The 14,038-nt window shown below is 43.1% G+C and overlaps 1 protein-coding gene across 6 annotated transcripts in view; it reads right to left on the reverse strand.

Moving 5' to 3' along the window:
- Positions 1 to 14,038, reverse strand: part of FAT3 (FAT atypical cadherin 3) — a 994,495-nt gene that overhangs the window by 675,590 nt on the left and 304,867 nt on the right. The window lies entirely within an intron of this gene.

The following is a 14,038-nucleotide window of genomic DNA, read 5'->3' on the forward strand; positions in this document are numbered from 1 at the left end:
CAATCAAGGCATCACTTAAATAGGAGCTGCTTGACACAGTAAGGTCCACCAGAAGATCCTTAAAAGCTACACATCATGCCGAGACCCAAAGAAATTCAGGAACAATTGAGAAAGAAAGTAATTGAGATCTATCAGTCTGGAAAGGGTTATAAAGCCATTTCCAAAGCTTTGGGAATCCAGCGAACCACAGTGAGAGCCATTATCCACAAATGGCGAAGACATGGAACAGTGGTGAACCTTCCCAGGAGTGGCCGGCCGCCCAAAATTACCCCAAGAGCGCAGCGACGACTCATCCAAGAGGTCACAAAAGACCCTTGTCCTTGACTATTGTTTAAATTGGTTTGATGTTCCGAAACACTTAAGTGTGACAAACATGCAAAGGAACAGGAAATGAGGAAGGGGGCAAACACTTTTTCACACCACTGTATCTCTATAGGTGTCCAGATGTAAGAGGACATGTGTCTGTTCACATCCACTTACATCTAATGCTTTCGGGTTCCTCGGACTGAACAGAAAAAGTTAGCGTCCACGTCCACTGTTACTGACATGACCAGGCGTGGCTGTATACAGGCAGCTTCACATCCACTTACTTCCAGCCGCCCATAGGAAGTACATGGGACCAATGAACACAGATGTCATATCCATTCCCATTCTGATATGACTCAGCAGGGGATCAGCCTAGGATCAGTGTAGGGATCCCCTATTGTGATGGAACAAACAGGTGCCTGTGAGAATGTGGCTTAAGGTGAAAAAAAAAACCATGCTGCACAAAGAGAATAAGGAGGCTCTCCTACTTTTTCCTTCCGGCTATCATGCTGATCCAGGCGATTTAATGCATCCTGAGTGTCTGACCCCAAATGGTTTTGCTTTTTCAGATCTGCACCCTTTTTTCAGCTCAGCGTCTCAAAATACTGAAGCTAGAGACAACCAGGCCCTTAGCATTTTTTCAGAAAGAGAGCAACAATGGCTTTCAAATAAAAGTGTGCTGAATCAAGAAATCAATCATTGATGGTCTTATGGCTATGGGTATGTTATTTTTTACTGTATATTAGTCTAGGCTCACACCGAAGGCGGGTTTGAAATTGTGCAAGTTCAGCTGAACTCGGGCGATTTTAAACCCGCATTTCAGTCCAATTTCGGAGCGTTTTCGGAGAAATCTGTGCGGGTTCCTGCACAGATGTCTATTGAAATCGCCCCCAAAGTCGCCAAAAGTAGTGCAGGGACTACTTTTGGGAATTGGCATCGCACTCATTCAGACGGTGCCGTTGACGGTAATAAGCGGCGATTTGACATGCCAGATGTGAACGGGGCTAAAGATACAAGGTAAAAGAGGTGAAGCTGTACTGAATCTGTTTCAGGTGAAGCTGTGCCAACTCCAATTATCCAATTATGTGCGATTTAAAATCCTGTTTTTTATTTTTACTTTACTTGAACATAATTTGGTATCCTTTGCTAAGTAAATTTATACTTATCTTCCCTTATCTTCCCCTTCGCTGTGCAAAGTGAAAAAAAAAATAAGGCTGCAAAGCCAAGAGGCTCTACTCCTTTAGTAAATCATCCCTTGTCTCTACATTTCCTGAGCTTATCCCCAGACAGACTTTCTGAAGACCCATGAATAGGTCAGCCTAGCGATGACTTAAATTCTGACGTATAATCAAACTCGCTATGTGTAACGGTTTATTGAACGCCAACGTCTCTCATCCTCGTAAATTAACGTGTATCCACATTATTGGTAATTAGTCAGCGTTGTGAGGATTGTCAGCCGCAGGGAGGCCCCTGAATCACCGGCAGGACACCCCACATAAAATAGCTCAGATTTATTTCCACCATGAATGAACAATGACTGCAAGTGAGAGAGAGTAAAAAAAAATGTTTGACATAAGAAGCAGACATAAAGAAATAATGTTAACTTAGGAAGACTAGGAAGACACCTGAATCAACAGGCATTAGTATGGAAAGATAAAAAGGAAATACTTTGCTCTAGACTAATTTAGTAGGCTAGAGGAGCACTTCACACCACCAAGAGTGTATCTCTAGCCAAAACTTTGGATAAAACCCCTGTCAAGTCTTTATTAACTCCTTATAGATAGTTAAAAATGCAACAATCCTTGTTTACAGTAGGTATATTTAGTTGGGATCCTTTGTAGGCAGAGGAGCCAAGGTTAATTGGTTTAGAGTTAGCTGGCAGAGCCCCAAGGGCCTCCCCCTGGCTTCTAGAACTGTTTGAGAGTTCTAGAACTTAGAGGGCAGAGATAAAGCCTGAATATTATGAAATCTCCTCCAATCCCTGGATGAGGGTAGCCCAGAAGGTGGAGAGATAGCCCATAAATATTCTGGAGCCTGGCCATTTGGGAGCAGAGTCCTGGGTTGTGTCACCTGGAGGGGGACTCTATGCTTGGGGGGGGGGGGCTCTGTCTCTGGGCAGAAGAAAGGAGCCAAAAAGAGAAAAGAGAGAGAGAGAGCACTGCAGAGGAAACCTCCCACTACTTCAGCCTCAGCTAGGCTTATCTAAGAGACCCAGGGAGCCATTGGGAACTATGGAGGCCTGTTCAGCAGTCACCACATGAGCTACAGGTTCTTTCGAAGAGACTGAGTGAGTAGCTTTAAGTACTACGCCCCAGAGTCTAAAGAGGAGAAAGAGCCAGGTGCAATACCAAGCTAGCTATTTAAGAGGGACAGCTTAGAGTCATCCAGAGCCAGCATAGCTACCCTACACCTCTTGCTTGGAGATTCCAAGGAGAAGCCGGGTGCATTGGCAGTTTCAAAAGGAGGAAAGCATCTGTGTTCAGTGTTTCAAATCCTTTTTTAACAAGTGGAGCTGACCAGTTTATTCTACAGGAGGACAGCCGTGTGATTTTTGATAGCAGAGACAGTTTCTAGTCCTCAAGTTACATTCAACCACAGTTCTGGGCATCCCATATCTTCCCATCCTCATTCAAAGTTATTCCCCAATAAACTCAAAACAAAATACCCTGGACTGGTTTTTGACTACTAAGTGAATGACTGAAAATTCATGTTGCCTGGCTGTGTTTGCGAAGGGGGATTTCTGGAATTTCTATTAGCAGTAAATAATTTTTTTTACAAGAAGTGCAAGTTTGGAAAAAAATTATATTCTGGCTGTTGTGTCTCATGACTGAGTAATCCGTTCTCAGCCAAATTATGAAGATGTCTACAATTAAAATGCAATCAACAAATGAGTGCAATTTATCACTCATAAATATGGCAAATGGATACCGTTAAATGAGAAAATTGCAGTAAAAGAAGAACTCCGTGCCCCATTGCTGTACAGCCCTTCAACTTCAGCAGTCTGTAGCGGGAACATTGATTTCTAAAGGGGCAGTAATGGCACTGATGACTAGCAGTCTCCTGTAATATGTCCCCAGTCCCTTACTGTCTCTTATAACATGTCTCCAGTCTCCAACCACACCCGTTGTGAGTCTGCTGTCTCTAACCCTCTCCTCTAGTAAGTCTGCAGTCTCTGATAGTCTTCTATACATAACATATAATGAATTCTATGTGTGGCCCTTTGGGGGAAGTTGAGGCCCCCCATTTCATAGTGTGGTGAGTTGTGCTGCCTTTCATTGGGAATAATACCCCAATGCTCTGTCTTATAGATAGTTAAAGGGATCACTGATGTTACTGGTTACTTATCTGAGAGGCAGAAATTGCTCATTGCTCCAGGAACCCCTAAGAACCTCTGGAGGAACCCTAAGGCTGGCCATACATTATGCTGATCCAAAGTTGGAGGTATTCAGGGCTGCCTCCCCAGCATGCAGGAGAAGATGGAAGGACCCGTGTATGTGGAGTCTTCTTCCATCCAGACCTGCTCTGCCGCCCACTCCCTGACTTTTCGCCACGCATGAAGAAGGGAACAAAAACACCTGAAATAAGTGGCACTTCTTAAAGGGGTCTCCTGATGTGAACGTGGAACTCTAATGTGAAGGGGAAACTCTGATGTAAATGGGGACCTTAATGTGAAGAGAGGACTCTAATGTGAAGAAGGGCTTGAATATAAGGGGGACTCAGATGTAAGGGGGGAACTTTAATGTAAAGGGGGACTCCCCCTGCGTCACCAAGTAAAGGGTTCAACAAAATTGTGGCCATCTGCACACATACACCAACTGCCTGTTACATGATGAGTGTGAATGAGATGAGTAAAAGATGGCTTCAGCTCCTGTTCTCCACCTGTAGAGAACTTCTGACATGTTATGCCCTTGTTGGGTCTTACTCGTAGAGGTCTTACTCTGAAAAGGGCGAAACATATCTGAGGAGTTCTCTGCAGGTGGAGAACAGGAGGTGAAGCCATCTTTTACCCACTTCATTCAAACTCATGCAAAAGGGAGTCAGTGTCTGTGTGCAGACAGCCGCCATTTTGTTGAAGTCTACTGGAGCCTGACAAGCCAATCCTGTCTGTTTTACACTAGTCTATCTACATGCTGCTCTGACTGATACAGGTTTGGGGGGGTTTCAGCTGTACTATTTTCATTTTTTCGGGCTACCAAGAATAGGATAACATCATCAATCAGTGCTGATATCAGTGTCCTTCAGTCCATTCAATACATTTGAGTTGCCCCCATACCATACCCCCCAACTGTCCCTGATTTAGAGGGACTGTCCCTGATTTGGAGCAATGTCCCTCTTTTGTCCCTCATTTTGGTCTGATCTATATAGTTGTATATAAAATGCACTTTTTATCTTTCAAAAAGTGTTTCCCAGTCCTAAGCCTTTCATCCAAATTCTAAATTGCTGCATTTGTACATTTTAAAAGCCAATATAAAGGAATAGTAGTGGTAAAAAAAAAAGTCTGTGTGGATGTAGTTAACCTTTTTTTTGGTTAATTCTCCTTTAAGGGGGCGTGTCCTATGCCTACATACGTTTGTTATTAGGTGTCCCTCATTCCCATCTCAAAATGTTGGGAGGTTTGCCATACTCTGCCCCCTACTCCATCCCTGTGTCTTATTTTTCCAGAACAAAGGTGGCGACTCTTCCTCCAAAACAGGAAGTCTGCTCTGGTCAAGCTGATAGCAGCCATGTATTTCCACATTTGCAGTTTCATGTCCCCATTCACATTACATCATTTTAAAAAAAATGATATAAAAATTACAGCTTGCCTTTTTTTTAGATGTTCTATTCTGGACCCTCCAGCAAGGAAAAATGCTACCTAGTTCTCTTTGTTTATGAGGGGGCTGGGCAGCTGTGTTTGCCAAAATTAACCCTATCTGTGCTGTGCAGGCAGATCTTCATTATCAATATAACTAGATTTGAACGCTGTCTGCCCCATGGATATGCAATTCGTATCACCCGCCGCTCAGGACATGCAGTCCCAGGTGCTGGGCAGGTAATTTTTCTCTAGATTGCTGGCAAGCAACAGGGTTTACTTTTCAGGTGGAAGCATACAGGCTGGTTCGTTCCTCCCGACTGCTTCCACACACTCCAGTAAAGTACCCCCCACACGCGTGCTATGTATCCCGGGCACCGCTTGCCCATCTACGGGCCTGGGACTGGTGTAGCGGGCCCCGTCAGGTAAAGGGGAGGATCTCTATCTTATTTCTGACCCGGAGCGACGTGTATGACATCATTTATTTTGAACGGCAGGGACGTGCTGTCTTTCTGCCTGGGGGTTCTCAGCTCTTGATTGGATAGATTGATAGCAGCGCAGCCATTGGCTCCCACTGCTGTCAATCAAATCCAATGACGCGAGCGGGGGGGGGGGCAGGAGGCCGAGTCCTGCATTTGGCCTCTATGGACGCCGAATGCTGGACTTGGGAGCGCGCCCGCAAGGTAACCCCCTGGGAGAGCGCTTCTCTGAGGGGTTATCAGATGCAGGGAGGAGCCGCCAGGGGACCCCAGAAGAGGATGTTCGGGGTCGCTCTGTGCAAAACAAGCTACACAGTGGAGGTAAGTATGATATGTTTGTTATTTTAAAAAAAAAAAAAAATGTACCTTTACAGTCACTTGAAGGAATAAAGTTTCTTTTTTTCTTCTCATTGAGGACGGCGCCTAATTTACTCGCTCAGCAGATGCGTTTCCACTGTGCGTTGAGAGCCCGACACTCCCCTTTCCTGACAACCACCCAATCGGGTCTCTCCCCTCCCTGCTAGTCCCTGGGTGCGCTGCTGGAGACAGGCAGGGAGGTGAGGAGGAGATAAACAGCGCAATGTTAAAAACATTTAAAGTTTAAGTTGCCATAAAGCCTCTTTGTTTGTTTTTTTTTAAAAACCCCAAAAAACTCCTAAATGCACCTTACGGTTTTGGTTAAAAAAAATGTAATCAGGATAAGTAGATTAGGACCTCGATTTGGTCCCTTGGACTAGTGTTTTTTTTTTTTTTTTTAAATGTCCACACCCCTGTGCTCTAACAAAGGGTTAGAGTTTTAGGGGCTGGGCTTTGTATGCATTGTATATTAACGAGGACAGACTTGGGACAAACTTATTTTAACATTTAAAAAAAAAAAATTGTAGTCAGCCATAACACCTTGTCCTGAGTAACATCTAAAAAGGTAGCAAATGTTTTTTTTTTGTTTTTTTGTTTTTAGGTATGCCGTGTCAATGGGAACACCCAACATATATATATATATATATATATATATATATATATATATATATATATATATATATATAGTACATATGTATATATAGTAGGGTTTTCTCAAATGTTACTGCAAAAGTGGACATATGCCTTAAAACACATCAAATATAGCAGGAGTATGCTTGAAAATATAATGAGGTACCCGGCCAAAGCAGAGCATGCTGGGAGTTGTAGTGAAAAAAAACAAAAAAAAAACAATTGTCTGCTTTACAGAAGGGGTGAGGCGGAAATCAGTGGGATGTGATAAGAAAACACAGATCCGGCTATGCGTCGGCAGTGGGCGCATAGAGCCCTATAGAAATGTGACAATGACGCTGACAGCTCACACCTGGCACAAGCATATGCAAGTCACAGAGCGGGTGAATGAGCACAAACATCCTTCCAATTAAAGATGTCCCAGTGGATGTGTCTAATAGCTTGTTCACAGAGTGTAATGTAATCCCCATATTATTGTAAACCCAGTGGAAGATCCAATCTAAAATATTATTAATGGGAAATGTATGGGGGGGGGGGGGGGGTTCATTGTATCAGAAATTAATTGGTTAGCATTCCAATACGCTAGCATAAGAAAGACAATGTGAACATTGCAGAGATGGGTGTTAAAGTAGATGTAAATCCGATCACTAAAATCTCATATAAGCTCCGACATGTAAACATTTTTTTTGTTTTGTTTTTTAAAGCTGAACTCCAAGAGAAAAAACCTTTTATTTAAATATATTCTTAAATATTCTTCTGTGTGCACCAAATGCCTTTGCAAACCTAGTTATTACCTTGTTAAAGTAGCAGTGGCATCATCACTTTGTTGTAAAAAGCCTGTGCAGAAGGCAGTACTGTGGGAGGGACCTAGCAGGCTCCACCCACTACAGGCTGCCCGCAGAGAACTACAGGAGGGGGTGGGGACAAGACCAGACACCCTGCACATGGAGAGAGAGCAGCAGTGAGTGGTCTTTACTACAGGAAGCTCCTGCACAGAGCTAAAGCCTTTCACTGGATTACCGCACAGATCTGGAAGAAACACACAAAACACACCAAGATTGTGCTGGGTGGCCTCTACAAGAATTAAGCACTATGATGTCTTCGGTAGGTGTTATCACTGCTGGATTCCACCCCTGCAAGTCTAATGCCTCATAAACACGATCAGATTTTCGGCCAGCAGAAGACCGATGTGAGCTTTTGTTTGGAAAATGCGATCTTGTGTATGCTCCATTGGACTTTTGCTGCCGGAATTTTGGCCAGCAAAAGATTGAGAGTATGTTCTCAATTTTTGCGGTCGGAAAAAGTTCCTATCCGAAAATGTTGTGTGTATGCAATTCCGATGGATCACTGCACAGATCTGGAAGAAATAGGCACACCAAGGTTTCGGTGAAATCAGAGCTCCACCCAAAAATTGGATGTTCCACTTGTCTGCACCCCCTTTCCTCCACTGTCACACTTGGCACTTTTTGGGGGGAGTGGGTACCTGGTTTTGACTGATACCGACTTCAATTTCCAGCTCAGATCGACACACGATCAGATCTGGAAGTGTGGCCCCTCCTCCTTCCCCCACATTCTGCTGGGGCACATCAGAAACATTATTCTTTTTATATATTTTTGGGGAATATTTATTATAGCAAAAAGTTAAAAATATTGCTTTTTTTTTCTCAAAATTGACGCTCTTTTTTTGTTTATGGTGCAAAAAAATAAAAAAATAAAAACACATAGATGATCAAATACCACCAAAAGAAAGCTCTATTTGTGGGAAAAAAAGGACGTCAATTTTGTTTTGGTGCAACGTCGCAAGACCGCGCAATTGTCAGTTAAAGTGACGCAGTGCCGAATTGCAAAAAGTGTTCTGGTCAGGCAGGGAGAAAAAAAATCTTTCGGGGCTGAAGCGGTTAACCTCTTCACGCCGATTGCCTCCCGGCCCTTTAAGAGTGCTAAAGGCTGGGAGGCGGGCGTTCGAGTCATGTGAACACTGTAGTTGGCTGTTACAGCGGTCACATGATCTGAGCTTTCCGTTACCTGCCGGCTACCATGCTGGGAAGCGCACTCTCAGCACGGTAAGTTGTTTTAATAGGGCCGCATATACAGTATATGCATTAGGGCCAACCTGCCAAGCGCCCACATATTTGTGGTTAAAGGGGTTAATTAGTTATTTTCAGTCATTTTAAATTTGCTGCTTTTATAAAATAATTCCTGATAAACCTGCCATGAAGGAACTTGTGCGGGCACATTTTATTATAGGGCGACAACCCCCCAGGGCTGGTCTCTCAATTTACAATCTATGACAGACACAGACTAGAAGTGGCCATTTCTACAGAGTATGGGCAGAAGTGTTACACTGATGCCACCATCAGAAAACCCTTCCTGGAAAATGGCACACAGCCATTCACTGGAGCCTCATGAAGTGGATGTAAAGAGGCAGCAGGAGATCAACAACACAGATTCAAAAAAAGATGCATAAAAAAAGGTTAAAATAACGATTAAATTATTTAAAGACGCGACTGTTAACAATACGCAGTGCTTACAGCTGAACTCCAGCCTCTCCTTAAAGCAGAGTTCCACTCAAAAGTGGAACTTTCGCTTATCCGCCCCCCCCCCCCCTTCAGTGCCACATTTGGCACCTTTCATGGGGTAGGGGGGAACATGTATAGGGGGTCCCCGGGTTACGAACCTCCGACTTGCGAACAACTCCTACTTACTAACGGCAGGTGGCGCCGGCAGGCACATCGGAAAACAACGTTGGAAAACAACGTTGGAAAACAACGTTGGAAAACAACGTTGGAAAACAACGTTGGAAAACAACGTAAACCGCTGGAAAACGCCGTTCTGTGCATGCATGTCCGAACTATGAACAAATCCGACTTAGGAACAAACAGGCAGTCCCTAACCCGTTTGCAACTTGGGGACCCCCTGTACCTGTTTTTCAACAGGTACAGTTATCCACTATGGCTCCATATCTCGGAAGTTTGGCTCCCCTCCTCCATCCTCTGTAAATTGGAAAGCTCAGCGTGCTTTGCGCATGCGCATTAAGGTTCCCTTACTAGGAATGGCGGCGGCTGCACCCGACAGCCAATCCGAGATCGTCTGCAGTGCCAAAATCACAGGCTTCCTGGACAGGTAAGTGTCCATATATTAAAAGTCTTTTAACTTTTTTTTTTAATTCATAAGCAAAGCATTACAGTGCTGCCAACTGATGCAACACAATCAACAATATTCTGCACTGGCTGATCAACTCATCAGCGATCGAATCCACTACAGAACAAGTTTACATCGATTGGAAGGGAAGTTATGGCTATTTGCTTGTTTGTCAATTCAATTCTTTTGATCAATTCACACATCAATCATATAATAAAATTGAAGCGTGTATGACCAACCTGTGACAGCTGTCACCAGACTAAGTGTCAGACACGCATGCGCAGTGTGTACTCTCTCCTGTTGTTACTGGTGAGCTCAATCTTTATTTGTTAGGAACAACAGATACAACCAACGCGTTTTGGGAGGAAAGGACTCCCACTTCTTCAGGGCTTGATAAAAGGATTTGTAATGCAATCGAAGGAAATAACATTGAAAGGGGGAATTCTTCCCACTGACCATCATGCTAATGAACCGTGAGCTGCAGATATAGTATTTATTAACGGGGGTTACTTGACACTAGAAAGTACTGAACAATTCCAGACAACTGTATCTACACATAAGATAGATAGATAGATAGATAGATAGATAGATAGATAGATAGATAGATAGATAGATAGATAGATAGATAGATAGATAGATAGATAGATAGATAGAAGAGAGGGAGAGAGATAAACAGATTGAGAGGGATCGAGTGAAAGAGAGAGAGAGAGAAGTAGAACGTAAAAAAGATATCTTTTTAGAGTTAAATAGAGTGAATAGGATAGGAGAAGATGAAAACAGAGAGAGAGAGAAAGACATATAAAGTGTAGGAGATAAACAAATAGAGAAAGAGAGAGAAACCTAGAAAGAGACATATAGAAGGAGAAAGTGAAAAATAACAGAGAGAATGAAAGAGCCATAGATACTGTAGAATGTAGATAAATAGATACATCAATGGATAGAGAGATGGATGGATATATCTATGAATGGATGAAGAAATGGATGGATGGGTGGAAGAAAAGATAATTGAGTGGATGGATGGATGGATGAACTGATACATTGATGGACGAATGGATAGAAGGATGGGCAGACTGATAAATACATGGATAGGTGATTGGATGGAGAGAGGGATTGAAACTAGAGTGAACGGATGAATGGAGAGAAGGATGGATAGATACATGAATGGATAGAGAGACTGAGAGATACATGGATGGATGGATGGATGGATAAATGGATGGATAAATGCGTGGAAGGATAGAATAATGGATACATGAGTGGATGGATGGATGGATAGATAGAAAGATGTATGGATGGATAAAAGCGTGGATGAATGGATGGATAGATACATGGATGGATACATAAGTGGATGGATGTAGGGAGAAATGGATTGATACATGAGTGGATAGAGATGGACAGATAGATAGATACACTGTAGATAGATAGATAGATAGATAGATAGATAGATAGATAGATAGATAGATAGATACACTGTAGATAGATAGATAGATAGATAGATAGATAGATAGATACACTGTAAATAGATAGATAGATAAATAGATAGATAGATAGATAGATAGATAGATACACTGTAGATAGATAGATAGATAGATAGATAGATAGACTGTAGATAGATAGATAGATAGATAGATAGATAGATAGATAGATAGATAGATAGATAGATAGCCTTTACAATAACCAGAACTCTCTCATTGACCACAATATCGAACAGTGGTCAGGCAGTGAGCTCACCTTCATTTATAGTCCGGTGGGAATGGAGTGGAAGGGTAGAGAAGTCTGGGTCAGGCAGTAAGTAAAGGAAACCTTCACATTTAAATATTCTAGGAGCAGGCATGGTTCTGTGGGTCACATAGACTGTTTCCTAGAAGTGAGCAATGTCTGTCTCAGTCTTTTTGACAATGGAAGAGGCTCCCAGCACCCAAATGTAGTAAAAAACAGCCCCAAAGCCCCAGAACTCCAGGTTTCTCTTGCTACCACCAGGGGGAGCATCAGACAGAATGTGATGAGAAGAAAATACTTTACCAAACACATGTATTAGTTATTTCCACTTAGTGCAAATTCAGTACAACCGTTCAACTCATTTGTCAGGTAAGTGCTCAATAAGCATTGGGACATACATTTCCATCACACTGGGTCTTCAATGATAGTTACAGTTGCACTAAAGTATTACATTACAGAAACTGCTTTTACTTTATATATTTAAGCTGTGGTTGCTGAGTAATCAGCAGTGGACATTATGCATCTCCAATGGTTTCTATTTAAATTTCAGAACACCGCATTCGGTAAGGAGGTCAGAGCAGTGTTCTGGGACTGGACACCACAGAATATTATTTGAAATGGTCTCTTCCATGCTAAATTCACCCTAAAATGACCAAACAAATGTGGACACAGACTGACTAAGGCTAACAAGAGACATCTGATGATGTAAGAGGCTGGTGATGATCTCATTTCTATAGGTGCACCTACATGTGTGCAAGACCTAGAGTGATCCAGTGCTCTACCCCCTTGTCCTGAATGAGGTCAGAGCGATCGTAACGATCATTTCTCCAGATTACTCTCACCCAATTTGCCTACATAAAGAATGTGAGTTCTGCCAATAAACAATCATCACTTGTGACTCCCCCAAACTGGGGAAAGATGAAATCTGATGGCTTGCTTACCGAGCATTGCACATCATTACTGCTCCTTGTACTGTTATTAAATAATCCCAATAGTGTCAGCTCATCAATATGGAAAACAGTTCCTGGGCTGCTGGAATGATACACAGCGGGGGGCGACCCGCATCATCCACATTACTGAACAATCCCAGGCAACTGTGTCTACATATAGGAGAGAGAGAGAGAAGAGGATAGAGAGAGAGGGGGGTAGAGAGAGAAGAGAGAAGAGATGGGAGAGAGAGAGAGGGGGAGGGAGGATATAGAGAGAGGGGGGTAGAGAGAGAAGAGAGAGAGAGAGAGAGGGGGAGGGAGGGAGGATAGAGAGAGAAGAGAGAGAGAGAGATGGGAGAGATGGGAGAGAGAGAGGGAGAGAGAGAGAGGGGGGGGGGGTAGAGATAGAGGGGGTAGAGAGAGAGATGGGAGAGAGAGAGAGAGAGAGAGAGAGAGAGAGAGAGAGAGGGGGGGGGTAGAAAGAGAGGGGGGTAGAGAGAGAAGAGAGAGAGAGAGAGAGAGAGAGAGAGAGAGGGGGGGGTAGAAAGAGAGGGGGGTAGAGAGAGAAGAGAGAGAGAGATGGGAGAGAGAGAGAGAGAGAGAGAGAGAGAAAGAGGGAGGGGGGATAGAGATAGAGGGGGTAGAGAGAGAGATGGGAGAGATAGAGAGGAAGAGAAAGAGGGAGGGGGAGAGAGGAGAGAGAGAGAGGGGGGTAGAGGGAGAAGAGAGAGAGAGAGACGCGATAGAGAGAGAGAGAGAAGGGAGAGATGCAGAGGGAGAGGGGGAGGATAGAGAGAAAAGAGAGAGATAGAGAGAGACAGAAGGAGAGGGAGACGGAGAGGGGGGAGAGAGAGGGAGAGAAAGAGGGAGATAGGGAGGGAGAGAGAGAGAGAAGAGAGAGATAGAAAGAGAGAGATAAAGAGGGAGACGGAGAGAGGGAGAGGGGGAGAGAGAGAAGAAAGTGAAAACTAGTGACAGAGAATGAAACGCAATAGATAGATAAATAAAAGAGAGGCCAAGAGAGAGAGAGAAAGAGAGAGAGAGGAGAGAGAGAGGGGGGAGAGAGTGGAATGTGAAAGAGAGAGAATGAAAGAGGGGGAGAGAGAGAGGGGGAGAGGAGGGAGAGAGCCAGAGAAGAGAGAGAAAAGAAAGAAAGAAAGAAAGAAAGAAAGAAAGAAAGAAAGAAAGAAAATAAATTAAAGTAATAGATAGATAGAAGAGAGGGAGAGAGATAAATAGATTGGGAGGGAGAGAGAGAGAAAGAGAGGAGAACTTGAAAAATAGACATAGATAAAGTGAAAGAGAGAGAGAGAAAGAAAGAAAGAAAAAAGAAAGAAAGAAAATAAGAGAGGGGGGGGGGTGAAAGAGAGAGAGAGAGGGGGGAGAGAGAGAGAAGTAGAATGTGAAAAAGATAGATAGATATAAATAGATTTAGAGAGAGATCGAGTGAAAGAGAGAAAGAAGGAGAACATGAAAAAGAGACAGAGATAATGAAAGAGAGACAGAGAGAAAGGTAGATAAATAGAAAGAGTGAAAGACAGAGAAAGATAAATACATACTGAATGAGAGAAAACAAAACGATAGATAGATAGATAGATAGATAGATAGATAGATAGATAGATAGATAGATAGATAGATAGATAGATAGATAGAAACACTTACATTAAAACTGACAACAAATAATTGGC

Source organism: Lithobates pipiens, unplaced genomic scaffold (genome assembly GCF_037356315.1).
Source record: "Lithobates pipiens isolate NorthernLeopardFrog02 unplaced genomic scaffold, aLitPip1_a1.2 Scaffold_17, whole genome shotgun sequence".
NCBI lineage: Eukaryota > Metazoa > Chordata > Amphibia > Anura > Ranidae > Lithobates > Lithobates pipiens.